Source organism: Chanos chanos, chromosome 8 (assembly GCF_902362185.1).
Source record: "Chanos chanos chromosome 8, fChaCha1.1, whole genome shotgun sequence".
In the NCBI taxonomy this organism is placed as follows: Eukaryota; Metazoa; Chordata; class Actinopteri; order Gonorynchiformes; family Chanidae; genus Chanos; species Chanos chanos.
In genome coordinates, this window is record NC_044502.1 from 20,906,114 (window position 1) to 20,924,323 (window position 18,210).

General features: G+C 39.3%; 1 pseudogene; it reads right to left on the reverse strand.

Moving 5' to 3' along the window:
• Positions 1–17,200: 17,200 nt before the first annotated feature.
• LOC115819447 (Ig heavy chain V region 5A-like) lies at positions 17,201–17,767 on the reverse strand (annotated as a pseudogene).
• Positions 17,768–18,210: the final 443 nt, after the last annotated feature.

Genomic DNA, 18,210 nt, shown 5'->3' on the forward strand with positions numbered 1-18,210 from the left:
TGAAAAACCTGTGATTAAATGGGTTAATATTAAAATGTTCCTAACAGACCTATTCTTTTTTCAGTTTTATTTATAAGCTTACTGCCAAAACAAACATACTGTTAAATTGTGTTTTGTAGAATGAATTAGTCGATAGAAAATGTAAGGTATTATGGGCAGTCAAAAGTATATAGTGATGTCAAAAATAGAGCTTTGAGAACTGCAGTGCTTGAAGAGAAAAATGTCCTCAGTCATACAACTCCATGACATAATGCAAATTCTAAATGTACAGTTCACAAAACCATTTTAAATTATTCACTTGTTACTGAAATCATAACAACCCTTTGACTATGCACGTAGGTGGACTGTGCTCATTGGTTCTTTTTCATGGTAACTGGAATAATTGTGAGATGATAGTTGTTTGTTTAACTGTGTTTTTGGGTGTGTCGTGACATCATGGATGTTTATGAATATGTCCTCATGAATATTTACAAGCCTATTCTGGCATTTGTATGACATGATATCTTTGTCTGTGGAGTAGAATGCCCTACCAGGAAATGAACTGTCATAAGCAAATTACTAACACTCAAAAACAATATCAGACAGAGGAAACAGCAGTTAAATGAACAGAGACAATGAACTGTTACCAGCCCTGAACATGACATAAGTCTCTGAGTGAGTCGTAATTCATCACTGCTCCATGGGTTTTATAGGAGACCACAGGAAAGGAAATAAGCACTATAGACAGTGGACACCTGTTTACACTGATTGTTGACAAACACAATAGCACATGGCCAACTGGTGAAGCAACAGAAAGACTAGTAGCAATAAAATGATCTCAGATGATGAACTGTTACCAGCTCCACTTGCAGGTACCACCTACTGGTAGATCCCAAACAATTAGTCGTAGTTAAAATCAATTACTTACACAGCACTCAGGTCAGAGAGGGATCACAGCTAATCCAAGACATTTGTTTTATTGTCTTATTTTTTTGTGCTGCACTGCAGTTCTTTGTGTGACAGTGAATCTCTGGCACAGTAATAAACAGCTGCGTCTTCAGTTTTCAGGCTTTTCACCTCTAAATCCAGAATGTTTTTGCTGGTGTCTTTGGTGATGGAGAACTGGCCCTGGAGAGACTGGGCAAATGCCATAGCAGTACTGCTGTTAATGAATCCAATCCACTCCAGTCCTTTCTCTGGTTTCTGACGGATCCAGTGCATGTAGTAGGTGCTCATAGAGAATCCAGACACAGTACAGGACAGAGTGACAGACTGTCCAGAATTCTTCACCACTGACTCAGATGAGGTCAGTGACTGTCCACAAACACCTGGAGGAAAGAGAGGATTAATAAGAAGTAATTGAAATTTTTATATCTCAGAAATTTTTAATAGATTCCTCACCTGAAATGAAAGCAAGGAACATATTGCAGAACATCTATTTTTACTGAGAAATGTCAAACTACAGCAGTGTGAAAACTTGTCAGTTCTGAGTTTTAGAGAGACTGTATGGAAATGAGGACTGGATGTGGCTCTTGGTGTTCTGGACAAAATTTGCTTAGTCAGATTGTCAGGATGAAAATGAAGACAGTGATTTGTTATGGGAAAAATGTATTCACTGAATATTAGTCACTCCATGACATAAAACTAATCCAAATGTAGCATTCCTTTTAGTTTCTCAGCACAGTATGGGAAGAGTTCAACATGAGCTCTGCTGGTTAACAGTTATTTAAATCTTTGTTGAATGAAGTGTTATGTGTTTAATTTAAATGATTTATTTATTCATTTATTGAAGAAAAACTCAATGTAACACACACAAATATAAACATTTGTATGTATGTGTGTGTGTGAATACATTCGTTGCCTATATCTGAGCTCTCACACTTCAAAAATGTGATGATAAATAACCTGGTAACTTTGGTTTTTAACCTGTTGTTATTAATGTAATAATTAATTTGTGACTGTGTCATGTCTGTTGTGAAAGGAAGCACCTGCCAGAAGTGACAGTAAAGATGGAGAAAATAGAGATTATAAAAAAGACTAAAAGACATGAGTTTTAAGCATTTCTGAATGTTTAATTCACAATGCATTTAATAATTGTAATTAAATTATCATTATGCTTGTGAAAAAAGAAACATCTTGTGAGCTTATTCTAAGTTCCCATTACGAACTGGACTGTGTTTACTGTAAATACTCCTTTGTTTGGTAGAGTTGTTTTTACTTCATTCTACCTTCAGCATGACACTCATTTAACATGTTTCTACTGCGTTTTTTTTGTTTGTTTGTTTTTTTTTTTTTTTGGTGGATCATTCATTCTTTTGTTATTTTTTACACTTACACTCATACTAATGGCTGCATCAGGTTTTTGTACAGAACTGCCTCCCTTTCTCTCACTGTGAGTCTCCGGCACAGTAATACACAGCTGTGTCTTCAGTCTTCAGACTGTTCATCTGTAGATAGAGCTGATTCTTACTGTTGTCTCTGGAGATGGCGAATCTCCCCTCAACAGCACTGGAGTAATATTTGCTACTACTGCCAGAGTTGATATATGACACCCATTCCAGTCCTTTTCCAGGAGCCTGTCTGATCCAGCTCATTTCATAGCTCCCAAAGTTAAACCCAGAGGCTGTGCAGGTCAGTTTATGAGATCCACCAGGTTTAATGGTCACTGGTTCAGACTCAGTCAGTGTCTGACCCATTACATCTGTAAACAAAGAGAATATAGTAATCAAGTTAATAAAAACTTTACAAAAACATTAAAATTCAACTTAAACAACATTAATATTCATACAACAAAATGAAATTAGATGTTTTTAGATGCCTTACATTGTTCAAACATCATCATAAGGATCAAAAACAAAATATCTCTTGACTCCATAGCTGAGCTGACAGGAGCTGCTCCTGTAAATACTGTATAAACAGACAGAGATAAAAAGAGACACGAGATTATAAAGGACTGAAGTGGAGTATAACTTTGCATAGTCCACCCCCTAGAGGTTTAAATAGGCATAGTGATAAGCATTGTGATCAGATTTTAGAGTCTGTGATTATGTTCTCACAATTCAAAACTGTCTCATCATCGTCATCAACGTCATCATCATATTCATCATCCTTTTATAATTTTATTTATTTATTTGCTTTTTGGAACAGGACTAAAGCACAAGGTAGTTTTGATTGGCAGCACTGGAAAGCATTCACACACCAATACCCAAATACTTCAGACAACAAAATAAAGCAAAAAATAGAGGTAGTACACTACAAAGGAGGTAGCTCAATTTAGTTCAACTGTTTAGGGGGCAAAAGTAAAGTAATCCCTGCACAGGGTCCAGTGGTTAAGTTATTTAACAGAGACTAGAGACAATACACAATAAAGTTAAGAGATGATAAATATAAAGAATTAAAAAAAAAGGGGGGGGGGGGGGCAAAGGATCTCTTCAACTGCTCAGTCCTACAGTGCAGCGAGGTGAGCCATCCGCTGCAGCTGCTTCTTTGTTCACTTGTCAAGATGGAATTAAATGTTTAGAGATGTCTTATATTGTTCAAACTTGAACATGAGAATCAAAAACAAAATGACTCTTGAGATTAAAAGCAAAGTGTGGTTATAAAGGACTGAAGTGGAGTATAATAGTCCACCCTCTAGAGACTTAAATAGATACAATGATATGCATTGCAATCAGAGTTTGGAGTCTGTCAAGTTTGGAATTTGAGATCAGAGTTTGGAGTCTGTCCTAATAGAACTGCCCTATGGCTTTGTTTTGGTAAGAGAGTGAAGCCATAGGTCTCCTCTATTAGCAGGTTTACTACATACTCTGAGTTAGCTTAACCAGAAGTTACCTGGGTAAGCAAGTTACCTCACTTCATAGTACAGGCACCTCCTTTACAGCTGTTTCTATGGTAGTGGTGATAACAGACCAGACATCACATAGCCTAACTGAAGAGCATTTAGCCAGAGGAGAAATATGAAGTGGACTTGCACATGATCTATGAATATCAGTAAACACTGAGAGGTGGTCACCATGCGATTCCCCGCTCGCGGAAATAGCAAATCTCATGGTATGCACTGTGTGTACAGCGGTACAGCTGTAGGCGCCAGTGAATATGGCTTACTGCTGGAGTCATCTCTGGGGATGGTGAATTTTCCCTCAACAGACTTTCAATAGTAGATTGGAGAACGGCTGTGCTTATGCATGCAATCCTTTTCAGGTCATACAGGTCAGTTTATGAGATTCTCCTGGTTCAATGATCACTGGTTCAGACTCAGTCAGTGTCTGTCCTACTACATCTGAAAACAAAGAAAATACATCCGTCAAATGAGTAAAAAATTTACACTTAAAAATGCCATATGAATTTCAAAGTATTCAGGTTCATACAACAAAACTGAATCAAACTTGACAGAGATGAAAAGAAACATGTGATTATGAAGGACTGAAGTGGAGTAGAACTTTGCATGTTCCACCCTCTAGATACTTAAATAGATATAGTGAGAAACATAGTGATCAGAGTTTTAAATCTTTGATTACTTTCGCTCTTATTCAAAAATAAATTATCAAAATGCAGCGATGTTTTTCACATCCGTTTCAACAATAGTTTCAACAATGAAATGAAGAAGAAGAAGAAAAATCATCATCCCTGTATTCATGCTCATTAGCTGTGTGTGTGTGTGTGTGTGTGTGGAATGTGTTGCAATGTGCCATCGCCTCCCAAATCAAAGCCCACCTCGGCTCAAACGACTTGTTCGAACCATTTCAACCTGGTTTCTGTTTACAGTACAGCACAGAATCGGCTCTGCTCAAAGTCACCAATGACCTACTCCTCTCCTCAGACTCTGGCCACCTCAGCATTCTCATCCTCCTTGACCTCACCGCAGCTTTTGACACCATCAACCACACCATTCTTCTTTCCCATCTGGAATCCCATATCAACATCACCGGTACTGCCCTCTCCTGGTTAAAGTCATATCTCACAAATAAACAACAGTTCATCAATATTAACAACTGCACCTCCTCCGTAGCCCCTCTGTCCCAAGGTGTCCCCCAGGGTTCAGTGCTTGGTCCTGTCCTATTCATCCTCTACATGCTCCCCCTTGGCAACATCATCCGTCAGCACAGTCTCCACTTCCACTGCTATGCTGATGATGTCCAGCTCTACATTTCCACCAAATCCATCACCACTGCAACTTACTCTACTCTGACCAACTGTATCACTGAGGTTAAATCCTGGATGCAAGCCAATTTCCTCATGCTAAACTGGGAAAAATCTGATATGATCATCATCCGTTCCAAATCCCTCACAAAAAATGCTCACAATGTCTGCCTCACCATCAATAACTCCACATTGTCTCCCTCCCCACACATCCGCAATCTCGGAGTCATTTTTGACAGCAACCTCTCTTTTGAACACCATGTTAACCACATCACCAGAACTGCTTTCTTCCACCTAAAGAACATAGCACGTCTCCGTTCATCACCCTCCTTTACTGCTGCAGAAACTCTGATCCATGCTTTCATTACATCCAGGATTGACTACTGCAACAGCATTCTTCACGGCTCATCAACCAAAGTCCTAAATAAACTTCAGTACATCCAGAACTCTGCTGCTCGCCTGCTCACCCACTCCCGTTCCCCTGATCACATCACCCCGGTCCTTCAGAAACTCCACTGGCTTCCTCAGCGGATACAATTCAAAGTTCTCCTTTTCACCTTCAAAGCCCTCCATAACCAGGCCCCCTCCTATCTCACCGACCTGCTCCATCTCCACGCTCCTTCCCGAAGCCTCCGTTCCTCTGATGCGAAACTCCTGTCTGTACCATACAGAACCAAGCACCGGACCTGGGGCGATAGAGCCTTCTCCATTGCTGCCCCCTCCCTCTGGAATTGCCTCCGCCAACACATCCGAGACCGCACTGAACTATCGCTATTCAAATCCCTCCTTAAAACCCACCTCTTTCGAACTGCTTTTAATCTATGATTAACACTGCGTCTTATACCCTTTTATTGCATTGATTTTATGACCTTTTAGTGAAGTGCCTCTGACTCTTATGTCTTATTTTATTGTTTCTTATGTTCTCTTATTATTTTTCTTATGATTATGATTCTTGTACTGATTATGAAAAGCGCTCTACAAATAAAATGTATTATTATTATTATTATTATTATTATTATTATTATTATTATTATTATTATTAAGAATTTTTAGCCTTTTGGTATATTTCACCTCTCGGTAAAAGACTGTGTTCTGATAGTGTCCAATTTAAGAGTTTGAGATTATACTGTTTCATTCACCACTGTAATAATGCCATAACCAGAGAGGGACTGCATATGTAACTATAACACCTGAAACTACTAACATTTACCAAATTTTACCATTTCATAGCCTTGTGCTCCACCAGCTTGTAGGGAACAAATATCATGCCATTTTGTTTCTTTATCTCTGACCATTTAAAAAACAAACAAACAAACTGTACAAACAAACAAACACATAAATACAGACATGAACAAACAAACAAACAGCACTGGACACCCGAAGGAATACCACAGAAAGACATCAGTAATTTTTTTTCACTAAAGCAAAAACCAATTTGTTATGGCTACCAACAGAAGCAGGAAACACACAAGAACCATGTTTAGTGTGTAGCACCGCCATGGGTTTTAGGATTCCTTTTAATTCGAGGTTAACAGTATAATGGTTGACCAGTATAAAGGTAATCCATATAATAACAGTAAAGTTATTATACAGGAGCCCCCACTGACACCCCACCCCCACCAAAAGCTTACCTGAGGTCTATTTGTAGTGCTAAGGCTCAGACTGATTGGTGTTCAATTTCTGTACAAGTGTTTTCATATCTATGTTTGGGTGCTGTCAATTTCAGCTATGTTTTGCATTTCTGATAGAAGTGTTTTCCGGATGACTGCAAGAGGTTCATTCATGAACAATGTGTCTCATGTAAGAAACAGTGTGTAGTGTTTTGCAAACAGTGTGTTACAGAATTGAAAACAGAGTGCAAAGCAAGCAGAGTGTTTGTAGTTTTGATGCCTTTGTTTAAGACATGGTTGCAAAAGTTAAGGTTTTGGTGGTTTTGTCTTGGCATTCACTTCCAGTGCGTAAGCAATCAGCAAAAACTGTAATATTATTACAGTTTTTCGCAGTTGTTTACACACTAAAACTGGAAATGCAATCACTAAAACCTGAAACTCATGTACCAAATCCCTAAGACAAGTCTGCAAAAGTGCAAGCACAATTTTTGCACTCAGTTTTCAAATCTAAATCACACTTTTTGCAGAACACTACACACAGTTCTCTGCATTTGGCATAACATTCAAAATTAAAATCTCGTGTTCCTTTGGAAAGCAATGCCAATCAAAATGCCCAGCTTCATTTACCAATTGGGAACACCCATTCCTCACAGGTGTAAACACTAGTTGCTTAATTGTTCACTTAGAAAATAGAGCTTTAGCACTATGAAAAGGCCATAGATGAGGTCAAGGAGTGAGAGGAAGAGGAAGACGAGGATGAGGAAGGATAAGGAAGGACAGTTGTCTCAGATGAGATCATGGCCGCATTGTTTGACTATGTGCCCAACCATGCATTGGGTATGAGAGAGGCTGGACAGACAGTTTAGCTCAAACTGAGCCGCTACACGGTAGCAGCTATCATCCATATGTCAAGAAATGAGAACCGGTAAGTTACCTATTATCTACACTATGCTACTGCTCTTTATGTATGTATACTGTAGTATACTGCAGTCTGACAGATCAGTAGGCCTATGAAGCTCAGTGATTATCAGCCAATGTTACAGTAATGTCATTTCACATTTAAAAACCAGAAATTATTTTAGCTTACTGTAACCAGTGCAGAACTGAGAGACGACCAGGCCATGGTGGAAAACTCATTTCTTTTTTCTTACTTTTGTTTTTGTTTTTTTGTGTTTTAGAGTTTTGAAAAAGAAATGAGCCACTTTTATTATTTTATTTTCTTATTTTTTTATTTTTACAGAAAACTCTCTTACTGAGCGGTTTTTCTTGTTACATAGAAAGTGCTCCAAAACACTGCATTTTGGAAAAAAATAAAAATGTTTTTGTTACTGTATTGCATTTGTGTGAGTGTGTGTGTGTGTGTGTGTGTGTGTGTGTGTGTGTGAGAGAGAGAGAGAGAGAGAGAGTAGATATACATTACTGTGACAATCTTTCACAACTGGCTACAGTGTAACACTGAAAATGCAAAAGGCAGAAACCTACTGATGAGATAACTGAAGTAATGTTTTTTGTTGAGCACATCAAAGTGGTGTTGGTAGGCAGATCTCTTCATACGATGGTATGTGACATTTTGATGCAAAGAAAACACATTTTGGAAAGGCATAAAACAGTTTTGAATGCAATGTTTGCTTTTGCTGAAAAATTGTACAGTTTTGCTTTTTTTGTGTGGTTTTCTGGTTTTGTGTTTAGAGTTTTGAGAAAATGAGCTGAAGATTCAGAAAACGTGTAAACATTTATGAAAAACTGTAAAATGAATGTAACAGACAGCTGAATTTTAATGATGTAACCTTGAAAAATGAGAAATCTTCAAAGATTCCAGACTCTGATCACAATGTTTCTCACTGTATTTAATTAAGACCGTATTGGATGGACTATGCAAATATTCCACTTCAGTCCTTTATAATGGCATGTCTCTTTTCATCTCTGTCTGTGTGTACAGTATTTTCAGAAACAGCTCCAATCAGCTCAGCTATGGAGTCAAGAGATCTTTTGGTTTTGATCATCATGTTGATGTTGAAACAATGTAAGACAGTTCTAAAAATTTACTTTCATTTTGATGTATGAATCTGAATATTTTCCAGCGTCACATGGTGTTCTTAAATTTGTTTTTATTTAATTTATTATATTCTCTTTGTTTACAGATGTTTTGTGTCAGACACTGACTGAGTCTGCACCAGTGATCATTAAACCTGGTGGATCTCATAAACTGACCTGTACAGCCTCTGGGCTTGACTTCAGTAGCCACTGGATGGTTTGGGTCAGACAGGCTCCTGGAAAAGGACTGGAATGGGTGTCAACAATTACGGGTGACGGTAGCAGCAAATCTTACTCCAGTGCTGTTGAGGGGAGATTCGCCATCTCCAGAGACAGTAAGAATCAGCTCTATCTACAGATGAACAGTCTGAAGACTGAAGACACAGCTTCGTATTACTGTGCCAGAGACTCACAGTGAGAGAAAGGGAGGATATGCAGTGCAAAAACCAAAGGGAATCAGGAAACACTGTCCACACGTATTTACACACACACACACACACACACACACACACACACACACACACAAGTTATCCTACTACATTTTTGCTCTGCTCTCCTTGTTCCCTTCATCTGCATTTCCTGACACGGCTGTGTATACTGTGCTGTAGAGTCATAGTGAGAGACAAAGCCAACCTGTACAAAAGACAGCAGACCTGCTTGGGTTGCGCTCTCCAAAAGTGCAGAAATAAAACATAGATCTCAGTTTTGCACATGAGCTTGTGAGTAAATAATGTGAAAATCACATGCTTTCATGAGAAAACTAACAATCCAGCACACTCCACTAAAGCTGAATGGTTGAAGTAGGAATGACAAATCAGGACAAAATTTCACTCTACCCACAGTACCCTCTCTTATCCACAAGGGAGCATATATTATCTACCAAATAAAACTAGACAAGCTGCTGATGTTTTCATTGATTCTGTGGTTTGGCATATCCTGTTTATTGATGTTTGTTGAGACCCATAAATCAGTGCAAATCTGTTGAATTCTTAATCATATTCACTATTTAATCAGCTGTAGTCTGAAAGTGAGGATGTTCCTTCAGGCATCTGAAAAGTTTTGAATCAGCTCACACCAGCTCAGCATAAACAATGTACCCTGATTCTCTGTTACTGCTTGTATTAGTTGCATAGTGGTATATGTATGTGTGTGTGTGTGTGTGTGAGTGTGTGTGAGAGAGAGAGAGAGAAAGAGGACTAACCACAGGTTGGCAGTGTCTGGAGTACTCACAGTCTGAGTCATTGAATATCTTATACACTGATTGACTGGACGTGGAGAAGAAGTGGAAAAAGCCATTCAGGAATCTCAGCAATTTGAGATATCATATTCCTTGGAGATATATAATATTCCTTCAAGACAGAGTCCAAAGGGAAAAACTCCACAAAGTATGTGAATACAATATATCTGTTCTACAAGTGCAGCTGTTGACCTACAGAGGGCGATATCCATCTGAAAACTGCATGTTTTCAGTGATTACATTTTATGAACATGTGGACAGGATTTAAGCCACTTAAAACGTCACATTGATATTAATTAATTAATCTATGAGATATAATGAAAAAAAAAAGGTGGGGGGGGCTGACATTCTCTCACTTTTCTGCATTGAAGTACCTGGAAGTAAAAAGTCACAAATTCAAGGCTTTACATAATTCAGATGATAGTGTAAATGTTACAGCTTCGGCTGCGCTCTTGCTTTCATTTTCCCTTGTGTTTATAAGTGTTTCCCTCACCCTTGTGTCTCCTCTGCTCCCGCTGCTGTGTAACTGCGTGTGTGTTTGTGTGTAGGTGTGGCGTTTCCGGATCCCGATTAGCAGCACACCTGCTTCTCATCTATTCATCACCGCTGCTGCATTTATACCCCGGTTCTCCCACCACTCCCCGGTAGAGTTATCATTTGTTTATGTATTAGAATAAGTCTGATTTGTCGGTTGTGTTAATATTCTTCTATCGCTAAACAGGTCATCTCCCTGTGCCACCTATGCAGCTCTTTCCTGCCTCTCACCCGCCACATGCCTACCTTCCTCGCCTGCCTCTCGTCTGTCATTCCTGGCTACTCATCCGCAACACGTCCTGACCCAGTCACCTGTCATAAATGATCTCTTCTGCTTGAATTTACGTGTGTTCTCATCTGCCTGTCACTTTCCCACTTTTCTCAATAAAACTCCGTCAAAACTTTATTTAGGATCTGTGTCCTGCATTTGGGTTCAATCTGTTAGTTACAACAGTAAATTGATTCCGTGGGTATTTTCTTGTATTTTTTGTTTTGTTTTGTTTTGTTTTGTTTTGTTTTTCTTTTTTTTCCCTTTCTTTCTTTCCTTTTACAATGAGAAAAAATGAGGAAGAAATTGGCAAAAAATCTTTACATAATGATACTCCTCTATGCAAATTCTCCCTCTTTCTGTCTCATGTGGCCAATCTCTATTTAAATCCTTAACAGCCTCTGAGCTCCACAGGAGACATTCTCAAGTTGAGCTTCAAAATCAGTCATGATCTGTCTCTAGCGCTGCTACTGGCAGCCACATCCTGTGAGTCTCTTTGCTCTAATAACAGAAATTGCAGCTGCAGTATCTTGTAGTCCATTTTACTGACAGTTTAGAGTATTTGACTGAGTGTCTCATGTCTTTGTAATAATTACTGATTTTTTTCCAGGTGTCCACTCTGATGAGCTGATTCAGCCTGACTTTCAGATTGTTCGTCCAGGGCAGCAAATGACCATCAACTGCAAGCCCTCATATTCAGTCACTAGCGAAGATACAGCTTGGATTCGACAACCAGCAGGAAAAGCTCTGGAGTTTATTGGATATATCGACAGTGGTGGAAGCTTAGACTATAAAGAGTCTCTGAAAAACAAGTTTAGCATCTCAAGAGACACCAGCAGTAACACAATAACATTACGAGGAAATAACCTCCAGACTGAAGACACAGCTGTGTATTACTGTGCTAGAGACTTACACTATTATAAACTAGCAGCTATCCAATACAAAAGCCTCTATGTGGGCATTTGTAAAAAGTTTAACCATAAGCCAACACATACTCATACCTGTAGTTATTATATTCCCACCAGACAGAGGGAAAGAAAGAAAGAAAGAAAGAAAGAAAGAAAGAAAGAAAGAAAGAAAGAAAGAAAGACAGTGTGTCTTATCAGAAATTAAATGAAAAGCGTCGGTGTGTGATAACATATATTACAGTTTTTTATGATTGCTTACACACTGATGTACTTTATACAAAACACCTCTGTCTTTAGCATTTCATTTACCTTTTTAATTTCTTATACAGGCTTCTGAGAAAGAAAGGCTTCAAGGCTTCAGAAAAAAAAAAACAAAAAATAGACATACCGCTTATTTTTTTCACCATTGTAGGTTTTTACAACAACAAGAAAACACAAAGAAAAATAGAATTGTAGTACAGTAATCAAAAGTAAGTGAAAAAGTACAGTGAAAAGAGATGTATCTGGACTGGAATACTCCTGTATATTCCCGGATACTCCACAGATAATCGGCTGTAGCCAGCAGTTTGCAGCTCTGTTACGCTGCATGGAATATTCCCTTGGGGGTGCTTGCAAGGGAACATTTGCACTTCACACCCTGGGCCACCAGGCATCCTGCAATTAGTTAAAAGTCTTCCTTTGGATTTGTCGGGCGGACACTGTGCAGCTTTCAGAAAGAAAAGGACATTTGTTAACCTTAAGTGTTCCTTAGTAATTAAAGCTGCAGTTGTGTAAACTCTCTCCCTCTTTCTCACCCTTCCTTATCTATTTCTATCACTCTCACGCTGCTTCTCTATCTCTATCCCCCTTGATCCCAGTTCTCTTTTTATGGCCCAGGCCTCCCTGTGTGTAGGACCAATGCATACCAAAGCAGAAACCACTCGCGATAACACCTAACAGACGCCAGGCTCGATGTTTTAGCGCAGCAACCCCCAGACCATTTGGTCAAATGCTGATGACGTTTAATTGCGAGGGAGACTAGATCACCTCGGGAGGTTAGTTTCCCTGTGAGAATGAAATTCAGACCATGTCACAGGCCCCATCTGCATTGCTCCTCTCGGGCACAAACTATGTAGAACAAAAGAGAAACGAAACTAACCATACCATATTATCAATTAAATATGCATATTGAGTCATAACTGTTTGTATAGGCATAAATGCGCGGTAAAACTTCAAAATAACCAGGAGCCAAGTCATGAGCAGCTAATTGTATGGCCATCGGTGTAACTGTGCTGTTTTTGATGATAAAGAAACCATATTTGGGAGCATAAAATGCGGCAGATACGAGTACGCGGATGTAATTTTACTATTCTTTAATGGGAAAATACTTCCCAAACTCGAAGCAGTGTCTCCTCCTTTCAGGCAGAGACACCCCAAAAAGGATAGCGGCACCCACCCGTTTGCAAACCAGATAAAACACCAGACTCCCTGCTGTCCTACAGTTCAGTTCAGCTGCGCTAAGGTTCAGCTCCAGCTGAGCTCCGGTTGTATCAGCCGTAATGTAAGTCCGTCCGTTCTGCCCTGCTCATCTCCACAAAGAATCGGCCCAGGCTCACCGCTATAGAAGATCCGCGATGCTAAAAGACTTTCCCGGCAACGACACGAAGTCTCACTCAAGGTCTCCCACTGCCAACCTCAGTAACTCCGGTTTCTCCTACCTGAACGTGGCTGGGCCTGCTCTTCTTCTTCCTCATCCCTTTTCTCTCCCTTCCTCACAACCCCTTTTTGTGTGTAAGTAACTCCACTAGAACATCACTCAGATAGTTCTTTCGGTTAAGCGTGCCTCTTCGTGAGTAATGCCCCATACTCGCGTAGTTGTTCATTCATACATACTTTAGGTAACGAGGATATTGTTATTGTCTGCCGTTAGTTGTTTGTCTCCTTGTCAGTAATTTAGATGCTGTTTTATGTGTGTGTATAGCGGATGTGCCTTAATTCCACCTGATTTCCAATTCATTCAACATTAGATTCATTCTGTACTGTTTGAATTTGATCGTTGTAATAAACGTGTACGTCTGTATTCCTACTCTTTGAGTACATGATAAATTATTTCCTAGTGACTGAATGTGGTGATCCAGGAACTTAGTTAGCTAGAAGTATTGAATTCGAAGAGTTTTATTGTACCTGCTACTTTAATGCTGTTATTTATTATATGTACGGCTAATGAAGAGGTATTCAGAATAATTTCTAGGTTCAGTGTTCAGAATTTTTCACAATATCTGTAATTTCACTGGGTTCAGGTTCCAAAATAAGATTATGGTTACAGCTAAGTAATATTAGTATTAAGTCTAATATTCACAGTGAACCATTAACCAGATTTTCCTCATACCATTGGCACGACAGATTGGTGGAGCAATGTCTTGCCCCTCCTCTAAAACCCTTCCCCATTGGTCCATTGTGTGTCCCCAGACATGATTTCATATGATTTATATTATTAATATTATTACTTTTGTTATTATTATTATTCATGATGTTGTTTTATGTTCATAGGTAGATTGTATAGATAGTCTGGCAAACAAAAAAGAATTGCGCAAATTTTATTATAAATGAAGAAAATACATTATTATATCAATTATAAGGCATATAACTTGACAATTATATATATATATATATATATCAATGTACAACATATAACAGAATAGAATACATTAGAACAGAATATACTGTAATATCCTAGTATATAATATAAATGCTTTTTCGGAACATAAATGAAACTCTAAAAGTTGAGCATTCCCAAGAACAACCCAGCTTCCGTGGTCTCCATTGTGAATCTATCCGCACCAACTCGTGCATGGTGATTCACAACATATTTTTGGTCTTTGTCCAGTCTATTCTGTAGCACCCCACACAGTGCAGACAACTCTGTGCTAGGTGGGAGGACCGCTGACCTTCCATCCAAGATGGCGTCCTCTTCTTCAGAAATGATATCTACTGATGCGGTCTTCCATATGGCAGCCTCTTCCTCAGTTTCAAGAACACTAGCTCTGGCCTTGCGCAGATGCAAAACACAGTGAAAACAGAAATTAGATCAGTGAAAATAGCAAATGGAGAAAAAGTCTAAGAACTACTGGGGAAATGATGTTTTGACTTACTCTTCTCTTCCTTTGCCTCGTTCGAGTGGCGATCCTGCCCCCCTCTTTGTTCTCTGGATTCACCTGGTAACTCTTTCGAATAGTCTCAATAGGTCTTACAGGATGCTAGAGAGAGAAAAAAAAGTGGAGAAGAAAGGAGGATTGATTAAAAGTTTGTTTAGAATTCCAGGCACTGCTATGAAACAATCGCGATGATGTAGCCTACCAACAAAATACATTGTCTTACCTTGTCCGTGGATCATATCTGTGCGTGTTGTTTTCAGCATTATGCATTCTCCGCACAGCTTCCTGTAGAAGCAAAATTAGTACAAGAGTTAAATTCAACCACATTAAGGGATAAAGCAGATAAAGAAATGAGAACGTATCAGAATGTGCGGCAGTCAAAGACAAAAGCCAGAAGGCTAAAGAAATAAACTTTAGCGAAACAGAGTTATTTCCCGCTCATCTTCTTTTTTTGGGCAGACTCCTCTTGCACCTCTTTGATGGGACTCCACCCTGTCCAACCGCCAAATAACATTGTCCATGAACGTTTACTGCTGTTCAGACATTTTCTTAAAAAATGCATTTAACGGGGACACCAGTTGTTTGCTTTCGTACAGACTCGGCGTTGGAAAAATTGGATATTCCCGGCGCACGAGTAGCCTCTCCACTCCGCTGTCCGTTCGAAAACTCAAGTGTTCTTTGCAAGTCATCTTCAAAATGCACACTATCAACAGAATATGGAGTACAACTTCTGTAATCCTTCAGTGACTTGCCTCTCCTACATACAGGTAACCCCTTCCCCAAAGCAAATTTCGCGCTGCAGTTGCACACAATGCTATTGGTTACTGTCACGCTACGCCATGCATGCACAAAAAACTGACTGGACAGGACTCAACCTTAGAATCTGAGTGGGTGGTTTGAAAACGGGGCGCGTCCTCGTACTGAGGAGAAACATTCCAAACAAGCGAAGAACAACAACAAAAATTCCACTGTACACTGTAAACTTTTTTTTTTTAAAAAAAAAAAAAAAAAACTCCTGTACCCTTTGTCCCGCATCCCTCATATTGAGATAATGTCCCGCATTTTCGCTGGTCGTTTGGTTTTTAACTGTCAGAAATAAAAAAATAAATGGATCCATTCTTTTACCGGCAGGTGAACCGCTTATGCCGTTGCGGCATAGTTTCTAATCTATTTAATAGTGCTATGTCAAAAGCAGTAAAAATGCAACATATCCGAGTTTTTTAAAAAGCCTCGCTTTCATCCAATGGCTGAGAGGAGAGCATTGAAGGCAGTCATCAAGAGGCTGTGGCGGCCATCAATCAAACTGTGCAGCTGTGGGGCCGACGAATTTATTTGTCACAAAAACAAAACTTAGTAAAACTTTACAGATATGAAGGTAAATGCCGACATCATGGTCAAAAAGAAAGGAAAAAGATCTTTTATCCTTTCTGACCATGCTACTCATCCAATAGAGATTTTGGCTTGATGTAAAGATTTGCATTGAAATTGTTTTATTTTATGTAATATTTTATTTTGAGCCTTATTTATTCTTATAGTTGGATTTGGTCAGGGGTTTAACTTGAAAGACTTGAGCTGTATGATGCCTGCTGCTTTGCTTAAGTACAGTTGCCTTTGATGGGCCTGTAATGGCCAATGCATGTTGGATGTCTATCAATACAAGTGTTTCTTATTCAGTTAGACTGACATTATATCTAAGTTTTACGTTATCTCTCAGCGTTGGTAACATGTCCCACATTGTCCCAAACAAACTTACTACTTGTCCCCCATTTGGTCTGTTTGCATCTGGTCACCCTATACCTTTGACCCCAAGTAAAGAACAGTTGCATAACCATCAAATATGTAATTAATGAACCTCTCATTTAGACTTTTTTTTTTAATTATGTTTTCAGTGTGTTTTTGTATGCTCCATTTGAAGAGTCCATCTTAATTTAGTTGCACAATAGTGCAGAGACATTAAAGGCTATATGGGCCTACCACTGCTGTATTATACACCATGCAACACCTAACAAGTTTTTGAGGTTATCAAAATATAGCCTAAATATTACATATAGGTTAACTGATAGAAAGTTACAATGAGGAAGGGGGGCAAGCTTCTGTACCCAGTCCCACCCAGACCACTGACTGTTATTAGCATTTGAAAGGCCAAGCCATCAGCTAACGACTGTGGTCACACGGATGCTTGAAACCCTCCGTCTAACAGCTGTATTCGGACATTTGCGGGAGTTTGCAGGTCAGCATAACAAAGTTCTGCGGGCATCTGAAATACCTCTGGCAAACAGCTGGTTTGGAGGAAGTTTACTTTGGCTGGATATTTTCAGATACACCACTTTTCACGCAGTGTTAGGTAAACATGAAGACTACAGTTTTGGGGGGAGTATAGTAACTATAGGTATGAATATATGTTGGCTTATCGTTATGCTGTTTCCAAATGCCCACATAGAGGTTTTTGAACTGTATGTGGCACAGTAATACACGGCTGTGTCTTCAGTCTGTAGATTATTCCCTTGTAATATAATTGTGTTTTACTGCTGGTGTCTCTTGAGATGCTGAACTTGTTTTTCAGAGACTCTTTGTAGACTTTGTAGACTCACTGTTGATATATCCAATATACTCTGGAGCCTTTCCTGCTGGTTGTCTAATCCAAGCTGTTCCTTCACTAGTGACTGAATATGAGACCTTGCAGTTGATGGTCATTTGCTGCCCTGGACGAACAGTCTGAAAGTCAGGCTGAATCAGCTCATCAGAGTGGACACCTGTCAGAGATTCAATTGTAAAGTATTACAAAGACATGAGACACTCAGTCAAATACTCTAAACTGTCAGTAAAATGGACTACAAGATACTGCAGCTGCAATTTCTGTTATTAGAGCAAAGAGACTCACAGGATGTGGCTGCCAAGAGCAGCACTAGAGACACAGAGAACATGATTGGTTCTGAAGGTCCACTTGAGAATGTCTCCTGTAGAGCTCAGAGGCTGTTTAGGATTTAAATAGAGATTGGCCACATGAGACAGAAAGAGGGAGAATTTGCATAGAGGAGTATCATTATGTAAAGATTTTTTGCCAATGTCTTTGTCACGAAGGACAACGGTGCACGACACGAGTGCGGAGAACTGAAGGTTTTTTTTAATGACAAATAACAGAAAGAAGCTCAACTCAAACAGGGTTAACAGAGGACCAAAGAAAGAGTGCAAACGGGTTAACAGATAGGCAAGTAAACTTTGGCACATGGAACACAAAACACAAGACGGCTCAGTAGACACAAGGAAGTTGTAGACTTTGCAATGACTGATTCGACGGAGGGGTTTAAATAGTGACATGTATAATCAGGAACTAAAGTGAGGGCAGGTGTGCAGATGAAGAGTGATC